The sequence below is a fragment of the Stenella coeruleoalba genome, assembly GCF_951394435.1.
Source record: "Stenella coeruleoalba genome assembly, chromosome: 18".
In the NCBI taxonomy this organism is placed as follows: Eukaryota; Metazoa; Chordata; class Mammalia; order Artiodactyla; family Delphinidae; genus Stenella; species Stenella coeruleoalba.
Window position 1 is genome coordinate 17,991,467 of NC_137164.1, and position 12,625 is coordinate 18,004,091.

Sequence of the window (12,625 nt, forward strand, 5' to 3'; positions counted from 1 at the left end):
TTTCTATGTTTGTATGTTTGATATATATCAGATCAAATTGGTTTTAGTGCTGTTCAAGTCTTTTATATACTTACTGATTTTCTACTTTTTCTATGAATTATTGAAAGAAGAGTATTTATATCTTGGACTATAGTAGTAGATTTGTATTTTTCTTCTTTCATTTCTCTCAGTTTAGTTTTCATTAAATTAGAAAATTTTTGGTCATTATTTCTTCAAACATTGTTTTCTGTTTCCCCTTTTCTCTGCTCTCCTTTTAGGACTCAAACAATGCATACATTAGGCTGCTTGAAGTTTTCCCATAGTTAGGAATGCTCGTTAATTTTTTTTTTTTTGGTCTTTTTTTTCCCTCAGTGTTTCTTTTTTTTTTTTTTTTTTTGCAGTACGCGGACCTCTCACTGTTGTGGCCTCTCCCGTTGCGGAGCACAGGCTCTCGACGCGCAGGCCCAGCGGCCATTGCCCACGGGCCCAGCCGCTCCGTGGCATGCGGGATCCTCCCATACCAGGGCACGAACCCATGTCCCCTGCATTGGCAGGCGGACTCCCAACCACTGCGCCACCAGGGAAGCCCTCAGTGTTTCATTTTGATAACTTCTGTTTTGTCTTCAAGTTTACTAATTATTTCTTCTGCAGTGTCTAATCTGTTCATCCTATTTGGTGTAATTTTTATCTCAGAATTGTAGTTTTAATATTTAGAAATTTGATTTGTGTCTTTTTAATATATTCCAGGGCTCTCCTTAACAATACTTATGCTTTTTTATACTTTCTTAAACTTATGGAGTATATTTGTAATAGCTGTTTTAATGTCTTTTTGTACTAATGCTGTTACTTGTGTCATTTCTGAGCTATTTTCTATTAAGTTTTTCTCCTTATTATGCATGTGTTTTCCTGCTTTTGGCATGCCTGGTACTTTTTGACTGGATGCTAAACATGTGGATTCTATGTTGTAGTGTGCTAGATTTCTAAAAATTTTTAATTCTTCTCTAGGATACACTTAAGTTATTTGGAAACAATTTGATCCTTTCAAGCTCTCTTGTAACCTCTATTGGGGGGGACCAGAACAACATTTAGGACTAATTTGGTCCTGCTACTGAGGCAATATTTTTCTGAGTACTCAACCCAATCTCCCATTTATTATGAGATTTCTTTATTCTGACTGTTGGGAACATGACCTATTTATTCTCAGCCTGTGTGTGTAGTGGGAATTCTTCAGCCTGCTTCTTTCCAGTGGTTCTTTCCTTGGCCTTGGAGAGTTTTCTCATGGACGTGCACTGATCAGTTCTCAGTGAAGATTTGAGGGGAACTTTTTGCAGATCTCTGGGGCTCTCTTTGTAGCTCTCCCTCTCTGGTATTTTGCCCTGTGAATTTTAGCCACATTGGCCTTCTTGAATTATCAACTCTGTCTTTTGAACTCAGGGAGACTGCCATGCTCTGCTTGGGTTCCCCTTCCTGCTCTGCAAACTGGGACAATTGTGAAGCTTACCTTTGTTTGTTTCCTTTCTCTTAGGGATTACTGGGCTGAGCTGCCTGGTGTCCAGTGTCTGAAAACCATTGTTTTATTAATTCTGTCCAGTTTTTAAATTATGTAAGATAGAAGAGTAAATCTAGTCCCTGTTACTCCATCATAGTCTGAAACAGAAGTCCCTATAATTGTACTTTTAATTCTCTGTCCAAATAATTTTTGAAAGAATGTTCTTTTTTAATTTTCACGTATTAATAGGGTATTTTTAAAGAACAGTTTGCTTATCTTCTGAAAAATTTAAAAATAACTTCTAGTTTTATTGTGTTGTATTTACAGAATGAAGTTTGCACTATTTCTCCTTTGAAAATTTACTGATGTCTTTGTGGCCTAATATAAGGTCACTTTTTGTGATTTCTTTGTATGCATCTTAAAAAATGGTATTTAGTAGGAATCAAATGTAAACATACATTCATATGCAGACAATCTGTTTAATTATGTATTAAATGCCTTTTCTTTATTTTGTGCCTTAGACTCCATCACAGATTGATATAAAGTCTAATTTTAAAGTGACTTTTAAAAAATCAGCCTTATAGTTATTCTAAGTTCTACCCTTACAAATTCTGAACTTCTTCAGTTATACCAGAACTCTTTGAGTATAATCTTAAGAAGATAGTAGGCTCTTAATACCCTTTAGGGTTTTGGGATAATTTCTATTTATTGTTTCTTTAAAAATAGGAAATAAGATTCCAGATTTACAGAACTACTAATTTGAAGTAACAAACAGCAGACTAATCTCTAGGCTTCTTTTATTTATTTACTTATTTATTTTTGGCTGTGTTGGGTCTTCGTTGCTGCACACGGGCTTTCTCTACTTGCGGTGAGCAGGGGCTGCTCTTCGTTGTGGTGCACAGGCTTCTTACTGTGGTGGCTTTTCTTGGTGCGGAGCATGGGCTCTAGGTGCATGGGCTTCAGTAGTTGCAGCATGCAGGCTCAGTAGTTGTGACTCACGGGCTCTAGAGCACAGGCTCAGTAGTTGTGGCTCACGGGCTTAGTTGCTCTGTGGCATGTGGGATCTTCCTGGACCAAGGATCAAACCTGTGTCCCCTGCATTGGCAGGTGGATTCTCAACCACTGCACCACCAGGGAAGCCCTAGTCTTCTTGATGCCTAATTTTTAGGTGTTAAAATTTCCTTGTAACATATTTAAATTTCTAAACTGTACTTTAAATAAGCCAGATAAAGAAATAATTTTAAAATAAGTATATATGTTAAGAAATATATATTTAATATATATGATATATAGATTAAGTAATAAAGCCAAGATTTATTCACTTATTTTTCATAAGGATAAACAACTAAGTACAAATAATTACCTTTCAATTTATTTAAGCTCATATTCTTAAGCTCATATTTTAGTTCTGCAGAGAGTAAGATTAAAGTAATAATAGGTCTAACAACTATTTCTGTCAGCTCTATAATTGGGAGATCTGTTAGAAGAGCACAAGACTTTTGAGTGGAAACATAGTGGGAGACAGAGAACCTAAAAGTCTTTGGCACTAAAGAACTGGAACAGAGGACTTCCCTGGTGGCTCAGTGGTTAAGAATCCACCTGCTGATGCAGGGGACACGGGTTCGATCTTTGGTCCGGGAAGATCCCACGTGCCGTGGAGCAACTAAGCCCGTGCACCGCAACTACTGAGCCTGCGCTCTAGAGCCCATTGAGCCACAACTACTGAGCCCGCGTGCCACAACTACTGAAGCCGCACGCCTAGAGCTGGTGCAGCAGGAGAAGCTACGGCAATGAGAATCCCACGCACCACAGCGAAGAGTAGCCCCTGCTCGCCGCAACTAGAGAAAGCCCGCGCACAGCAACAAAGAGCCAACACCAAAAATAAGTTAATTAATTAATTAATTAAAAAAAGAAAACCCCAAAGCAGGCTCTGACTAGCATCCTCACAGAGCTAGCATGTATTCCAAGCTTACCTTTTAACTCCAAAGAATCTAATAAAGGCCATCTAAGCCTGTCACTAGCCATCCCACTCAGCCTTCTACCTAATTCCTCATCCTCAAACCTTGCAGAAAGATCCATAATTTTAAGAAATTTTACTCTATAATTATACATGTATATTAATGAAAAAATGTTTTTTGAAACCTTTAGCTTTTAAAATTCTCATTGAAGAGGTATTACGTATCCTGACAAATAGTGCTTTTGTGTGATGGGGTGGGGAGGGAGGGGGAGACATTCTACACCAAATAGTTACATTTGGTTTGCACATAAATGGTGTAAGCTGCTCCATTTAATAGTTTTGGTGTTAATATTTCTCTATGTTCTTTATAATTTCCTTTTTATAACTAAATTGATTCTAAGTTTCAAAATATACCGTATTTTTTAATAAATTAAGTTTTCACAAAATTACACTGAAATTAAATTATGAATACTCATTCTAACACCTCCCTTGCTTTTTAGAATCTTCTGATCCGTAGTCAGAGGCGTTATCCATTGTGCCAACGCCCCCTCCCCCCCACCTCCCTTGCTTTTTAAAATCTCAAGATTAAATTAATAATACTGTGTATTTACTTGCTACACTTTCTTATTATGATTGGGAATAGCATCTTCCCTGGGAATCTAACATATTAGCAAATGAATCTGTTATTATCACTACCAACATGCCTTTGTTATTTAAATTTTTAAACAAGATGGTCAGGCCAATTTAATTTGTTGACAAAACCATGCATGAACAAGTATAGGACTTAAAAGGAAAAAATGTGATGAGAAAAAAATTTTGTTTATACCTAGACTCTTTTGTTTTCCTTTGGCCAAGAATTAAATTTGCCTCAACTTAATTGCTTTACACACATTCTTGTGACATTGCATGATTGGGAAGGAGGAAGAAAAAGAGGGAGCTGTGACTGTGTGGTATGTATCTAAAAGAGTGCATTAGAGGAGGAGAGGAGAACGCATAAGCAAGCTGGTTTGACCAGAAACAGAACTGCCTGTGACAGATTAAGAGACAAGCAAGGCTTGGAATCTGAGAGCAAGCAAAGAGAGTGGAAATTTACAGCTGCCCTGTGTGAGTGTTCAGTGATCATTTTCTGCTAACTTTTTCCGGTGGTAACTTACTCTTCAAAGAGGGAGACAGAAAGTCAAGACAGGATTGTGGAAACTCTTCTCTGCCACGCTTTGGTAATAGGAGGCACCCTCTATTAAATGGAAGATAAAGGCTACTTCATCTAAAGTGCTTTGAGCCCCAGAGAGAGCTGTCTTCAGCACCTCACCACGTGTCTACTTTTCGTTGCTTAGGCGAGCCTGGGCTTTTCTGTAACATTTGGTGAGTATCAACCAGGTTACCTATAATGGTTCACAGAGATGGAATTAATATGATAACCTTTAGTTTAGCTGAGGTTTTACAGTTATTGCTTATATTTTCATTTTAAACTGTGCTGTTACCTTGTTTCTTTGTGCATGATAAACTGCTGTTACTAGGAGAGGTTTTAAAAAACAACTACAAAACAATACTTCTCTGTTGCCTAAGGCACTTGAATCATTACCAACTATTCCGTGTCCATGGAATATCTTATTTTGGAAATGGGTTTTTATTTACAAAGAGTTTCCAAAAATAAAATAGTGGCAGGATACCATTTTTCATGTTTCTCTTTCAACTGAATAAAAATTCAAAAGTTACCTCGTTCCGTCTATTTTCAGTAAATTTAAAATAATCATTGTGATGTTTGATATTATCAATTACAGCATTCCCTCATAATTCAATTAGAAATGTTAATGATGCCATTAAATAAAGGGATATGTAATTTGAATGTTGAATGCTTCTGTTAGAGCCAATAAGTGACACATGATTTTTTTCAAAGTTCTGGAGTGAAAATAAAAATTAGACAATTTACATATCAAACTTACCATTTGATACAAAATGAATGCACATTTCAAATTAAGGAATAAGGCAGTTATTTTGTTCTTATAGCTGGCACCAAACTCTTATATAATATTGTTGTTCTGCTGAAGAACTATTTTAACCAGATGCATATATATATGTAAACAATAGAGAAGAGAAAAAAGAAAAAACTCTTAAAATATATATTCACAGTCCAATAAAAACTTCATTTGTACAATCTTAACTTGGGAGATTGTATGCTAATTTTATATGTTTTTTTAAAGGCATCGATGGAAGGCATGTAATCATTCTTCTGTGTAAGAAGGAAGTATATATTGTTAGCTGCAGAAGTGAGTCATTGCTTAAAGATGCATCATTCTAAGCAATGTTTCTAGTTTGCCAGCCTCAAAAAAGATGTCCTTAGTTATTGATTCAAGTGAGTCCTTTAAGGCAGAACAACTTAGCAGAAATGAAAACTTAAGCAAGGTGTCAATGAACCTATTAAAAGGGTTTGTACTCTAGATATAATGTAAAACTACTGTACTTTCTCTAATATTTCCTGTATGTGTGCAGAAGCCTGTAGAACAGGTTTTGTTTTGTGGAGTTTTTTTAACCTATTGACCAGTGTATAAAAAGAAACTCAGCTTGTCTGTGAAAACCTTTTTAGGACTAGTATCTTATACTTGAAGTCAAAAGTAAATACAATAGAGATTATATCACAAACCAAATTTTACTTCTTTACAGAATTTCCCACACTCAGTCCTTAGACTGATGGAAGATTTACACATAGCTTCACAATCTTCCAAATAATTTTTTATTTTAAACTAGTAATTCATTGGTATTATCTTAGTAGTGGCACCATTTCTTAAGCCTATAGGATTGTAAATATAGAAATAAAAAATAAGCCATCCCCAATTTCCAAGTGTTTTGTACCTTAGAAGTTTATTTGTGAGTGGGTTGTTGGGAATTTGGGAACCATCTTCTCTGGGAAACAATTTAACAAATAATGATTGCTTGGTGTTTATTATAGCCTAAGTTTATATTTCACTTACACAATAGAAAAACCATCACCACCCTGAAAAATATTAGAAAATCAATTACAGTGATGAAACTAAATATAAAAACAATTACAAGTTGAATAAGACATTATTTTTCCTAAATATTAATACTTGAAGAAAAGCAGTATGTTTATAAACAGCATTTCTAGGTACTTTTATGAGCTTCCAAGATAAATTGCACTGTTTATGAGATCTAATCTTATATTAAAATCAGTGATTTTTCTTTTCCTTGCTACAGGAATATTTCTAGCCATTGCTTTTATGCTTATCAGCCATTTCTGAGATCTAGCCCAGTGTCTGGCATATAAGTAGGTACCTAATAAATAGTTACCAGATAGGGACTGAACTCTTTCTTTGGTATACAAAAATGGAACTGAGTAGTTTTTCCAAGGTACCCCAAAAAGGAAAGGGGTTTAGGGGCACACAGTTTTCATTACGAGAAAGAGAGAGCCAAGAATTGAATTTTAAGAAGCAAACAAAGCAATACTAGTACAGAATAGGCCTAACTGTTAAGAGAAAAAGAGAAGACTGTGGTGTAACTTGGGGGTAATCTTGAATGAGTAGGGATGATGATGAGGGGAGGCAATTTATAAGCTTGGTGTCTTGAGTACATGGGACATTCTGAAGTAAGGTGTCAACTTTAACTCAGAAGAATTATGTATTTGCATATGTGTACTAGGACCCATATGAAGAAATGTGGCCTATTCGGAAAACTCAAATTAGGTCTATCCAAATTAAGTTTAGTTACGCTGGCCCTAAAAGTTTCTCTACAATAATGGATAATAATCTGGAAAATGTATATATATAGATATAACTGAATCACTTTGCTGTATACCTGAAACAAACACAATATTGTAAATCAACTATACTTCAATTTTTTAAAAAAAGTTTCTCTAAAAGGCCAAGATATAAAATGTTAAAGTTAGTACTGCAGTAAACATATGTAATGAAATAAACAATACAATGAATGCAGATTATACTTAGATGATTTTTAGTGGCAGAAAAACCTTTCCATCTGATCAAAAAATACTTTCTATGTTCTATTTCAAATCATATTTTAAAAGTAATGATTTTGAGTAGTTCCAAGTGGCATATAATAGGTGCTTAATAAATATTTGTTGAATGATTGAATGAAATAATGTGGAATAGTTTGGACAATTTTCCATTTCTGAGGTATGGATGTCTGTGTACATGCATGTATAGATTTATAATGCAGCTTAAAGATAATATTTAGCTGAGATTCCCTTAAGAAGGAAAAAATCTCTGTTAGCATGCTTTTTAATTATGGACATACTTAGTGTTCCACTGGTAATTAAAATAGTTGGTTTAAGATGAAATCTTTGCTGTTTCTAAATGAAATAATAAATATTTAATTTTATGACTTATATGTCTTAAATTTCCAGCAGAAACTCATCTAGTCTCTTCCAGCTGTGGAAGGATGAGAGGTCATATTAACTTACCCATCCAGAAGAACTTTACAATCCTGGAAGTCTATAGGATGAGAGATAATTTCAGCTAAATCACATGCATCTTTACTCTCCCATGTTAATGTTTTATAGATTGAGAGTTCATAGATAGGCACAGGGCTTACTGAAGCTATGAAATGGTTGTATTTCACACTGTAACTATAAACTTTGCCTTAATACCAGTAACAGTATCTAACCAAAATTTGATGATTATTTTGTATATGTATGTGCTTAAAAGAAAGACACGCCCCCCCAAAAAAAAGAATTACAAGTTTCCCTTGATAATTCTGTTGTGAAAAATAGCCATTTGTGAATTTCAGTGAGAACTGATGCTTTGATTACACTTCCTAGTCTTTGAGAATACTGACCTAGCTTCAGATCTCTGCTATAAATTGAGATTATGAAATTCAAATGTAAAATGATTATCCAGTGACAATCTTTATTAGCTAATAGATGTAGAAAATTTTAACTCCAACAAATGACTGGAGCTGTCAACAGAAACATTACTGTGAATGAAGTTTCTGGTTGTTTTTCCTGGAACAGTAGTCTAGTAGGTTAATATTTATAATAATAAATTGGTAGTTGTATGTCTTCCTAATTTCATAAGCTAATTCTATTTTTAAATTGTTTCAGTGGTTACAATACATTAGAATTAAGGAGCAATTCCCAAGGACATGGGTTTTTTTCTTGTAAAAGAGTTTTTATTCTGATGTAAGTCTGATCAAGGCTTCCAAATGAGTAAGGGTACATAAAACACTTCTTACAAGTTTTTCATTTCTATGTAAATTGTTCATTTTTGAAAATGGTGCTCCCTCAAACTCTGTTAACAAAACTTATAAAAACAGATCCATTCTTAGTCATTTTGAACTGAGAAAAAGGATGATCAGTGAAAGTTCTTATTTATACTTTGTCCACTGATTTTCACTTGTTTCTATAGGTCTTCAAGTACAAAATGCAATTGTGGTATCTTCTAATTACATCTAGGAAGTATATTTTAAAATGGAATGGTTGAGGGATAGCGGGCATTGATTGGAAGGTACTTTGACATATGTAATATGTTTTATAATGGATTTGATATCATAACATATATAACAATAATGATATGCTTTGTAGTTTATTATATCTGTGAAGGTAATCAATGATTTTGTGGTGGGAAGAGGCCTATTTGGGATGCAACAAATACAGTAGAACATTTAGGTGTACTTTTTTTTATTTTAAAATTTACATTCAATGAAATGTACCCAGTTTAAGAGAACAGTTCACTGAATATTGACAAATACATATACTCATGTAATCTCCATCCCATTGATTTTTAAAAATGAATCTTATTGGCCCAATTATTTGCCATAGGTGTACTTTTTGATTGCATTATTTCTGTCTGTGAGTCCTATTTGGAATAAAACATAAAAGAATGGTAATTTCTGAACTTTCTTGAAATTTATTTTAATGTGATGGTTTAATTTTCTTAGTTTGAGCGAAGGTACCTGTGACTAAGTTTAAATTAGCAAGCTCTGTGAAAGGCTTTTGGAAATCTTCCTTTCTTACTTATTGTTCATTGTAAAATAACCTATGTGAAGGAAAACAAGGCTCATTTTTGAGTTGACTTTCTTACAATGAGTTAGCAGTTTGGTTATGTTTTTTATGGTTTTACCTATGGAAATCTTGAGACTTCTCTTGTCTTCAATGATAAATTTCCCACTCCATTAAGCTTTCGTGGAAAATCTTTGAACTGAAAACTATTATTGAACAGCACATTTGGAGGTTAGACATAAAGGCCTAGAGATACTCATTAGCCACCTACAGATAGACATTTATTCCCCTTTAAAATACTTTAAGGGATAACAGTGAGGGTATTTAATGCCCCAAATGACCTCTTCTCCTAGCTTCCCTTTCCCTGGCCCCCTTCAAACACACTCCTCTCCACTTACGTCACTGAACATGTTCAGATGAGGTATTTGAGGGATTGACTTTGGGTCATCTTTAGAGGCGCTCACACATAAGTTAGGAATATGAAATATTCTACTGTGCCTTAGGAAAGGGAATGCTGCCAAGCTGGCAAAGTCTACTAAAAATCTACAGGGCCTGAGTTCCCTGGGAGTAGAGCTGAAGAATTTTTTTTGGCTTTCTCTCCAGAATCTGAGCCAAGTGCTACTCTTAATGAAATTTCATAGCCAAGTAACAGAAATCATATTTGTTTGACTAGTGCTTTGAAAAGACATGATGATCAGATATTCCACAGTTTGAACTTTAAAAAATGGTGATTTAGTCATTAAAAGTATCATTTATGAGAAGGTGTTTCCATTGTAAAAACATTTGCATGATCTATTTAACAAAGTTTGGGGACAAAAGAAAAACCTTGAAGGAAGAAGAAAACTAAGTATTTATAAGCCAGCTACCCAGAGGCAATCACTGTTAACTTTTTTAAATGATTTTTTTCTATGCATAGGTTTTGTGTATTTGTGGTTTTGTTTGCTTTTACATAGTTGTAGTTATGCTCTATATTATGGGATGGTGTTTTTTTAACATGTACATTTCACATTCTTTGTAAACATTTTCATAGCCATATACTATATTTCATCAAATCTAAGAAGCCATTGGTTGTAAGGCATATACTCTTGTACCACTAAGAAAGAAAAAAAACAAAAACAAAAACAAACCCTGCCAGTTAGTATAAGGTCCCATCAATTGTAAGACACATGCACATTTTAGAGATGTTAAAATATGGAAAAAAAAGTTATAAAGATAACCTTTATTAGTTTATTTTCTTAGGACAGATTGATAGAAGCAGAATTACTAAAGTCAGAGGTTGTGAATATTTAAAGGCTCTAGATCCATATTGCCAAATTATTATCCAATTTATACTTCCACCAGTAAGAAAAGAGAGGGCCTGTTGCATCTCACCATCAATAGAATTGAATTTTCTCAAAACAACAACAAAAAACTTTGTTATATGATGGGCAAAATAGTCCTTCACTTTAAGTTTGCATTTTTCCATTATAGAGAATAAACATTTACTATGTGTTTAACTGTATTTCCTCCTTTGCGGTTTTCTAATATCTATGCATTATTTCTTAATGATTTTCTTATTTGTCTTAGATCTCTTTTTATAATGATATTAGCCCTCTGTCTTTCATATTCATGTCACAGAATTCTCTTATTTGTTGTTTGCCTACAATGTTTTTATTATTTTATCCATAAAAATTCAAAACAATTTATTAGATTTGTAACATATTTATATTAACTGATTTGTCAGTCTTTTTTTTTTTTGAGATTTATTTCATCACTTCTAAAATTAGAGAAATTATTTTACATCCAGAAGTTTGAAAGTCACTTATAGTAACATCTATATCTGGCCTCTTTTGTTCCATTGGTCTGTTTTTCTTGTGTCACTTTCACTTATAGCACTTGATAGCACGTTTAATTTCATTCCCTCGTAAGAAATCTTCCTTTTTAAAACTCGTTATCCTTGTGAGTTTTTTTTGGTATTCTTGGCTTAATTTAGTTACTAAAAACTTTTTTGGACTTGTGACTGGAATTGTATCAAATTATGGACTTTAGGATTATTGACATTTTAATGATATTCAGTTTTTCTATTCAAAAACAAAATAGGTTTTTCTATTCGGTTCTTTTCTTAGTTACATGGGTTTATTCCCCACTATTATAGATAATACAGAAAAATATCAAGATGAAGAAATTTTAGATGTATCACAAATCTCATTCAGATAATACCATTAACATTAGCTGAGCCACATTCCAGAAATAGTTCTGTGGCTGTATACAATTAAAAGGGTGGCTTGCTGAAGGATTGAGTAGACAAATAGACACATCTTGTACATCTTTAAGTACGTCTTTCATTTGTTAGTTTTCTACTTCAGGAACAGTAATTATCCTTATGTTGGATTATCACTGTCCATTTTCCATAGTGATGGATTCTTTATTTTTAACTTTTTATTTTGAGATAACTAAAGATTCACATGCAGTTATAAGAAACAATACAGAGAGATCCTGTATACCCTTCATCTAGCTTCCCCCTGTAATGACATCTTGCATACTAATTAGCAGGTAGTGAATTAATGGATAATGATCAGCACTTTTTAAAAAAATAATGTAGGATAGAACAGATAGAACAGAATGGAATCTATCCAGAGGGCAAGTATTGTTTCATGAAGCAATTATACAATCATTTATACATTCCTTTGCTCTGGATCACAATATAAAATGCATTTCTTACTACAAGTCACTATTTAAAAAGTTGAAACCACTGCCCTAGAGAAATTCTCATACAAATGTATAAGTAGACTGGCAAAAGAATCTGTGTTATGATCATGCGTGTAATAATAAACAATTGAAAACAATTAGAACTCGGAGAACTGATAAATAAATTGTGGTATAGTCATACAGTGAGATGCTATACAGCACGTAAGATAAACGTGAGATTTGTGTATTAACACAAATAAATCTCATAAACACAGTGTTGAGGGAGAAAAAAAGAAACTGGCCATGTAATACCATTTCTATAATGCTTTAAAGCATACACAACAATATCACATATTGTCTGTAATATTAGTAGAAGTGTGAAAGCATATATAGGTAAGGGTAATGATAAATAGGTACAGTATGAGCCAGAGGGAAATGGGATCAGAAAATTGTACCAAGAGCATTGCTTTAGTTGTTTTATTTTTTAAGCTGGGTGGTAAATATACAGGAACTTGTTACATTGTTCTCTATTTCTTCTTCTAGATGCCCTAAATATTTTATT

The 12,625-nt window shown here is 33.7% G+C and overlaps 1 protein-coding gene across 5 annotated transcripts in view; it reads left to right on the plus strand.

Annotated features, from left to right (window-relative positions):
• The window catches only part of CAB39L (calcium binding protein 39 like), a 101,046-nt gene that overhangs the window by 34,606 nt on the left and 53,815 nt on the right, over window positions 1-12,625 (plus strand). Inside the window, exon 1 of one of the 5 annotated variants that reach the window (XM_079903199.1) lies at window positions 4,147-4,787. The exons of the other annotated variants lie outside the window; for them this stretch is intronic. The gene's annotated coding sequence lies outside the window, so the exon portion shown is untranslated. Of the gene's footprint in view, window positions 1-4,146; window positions 4,788-12,625 lie in introns of those variants that run through there. 5 annotated transcript variants of the gene reach the window in all.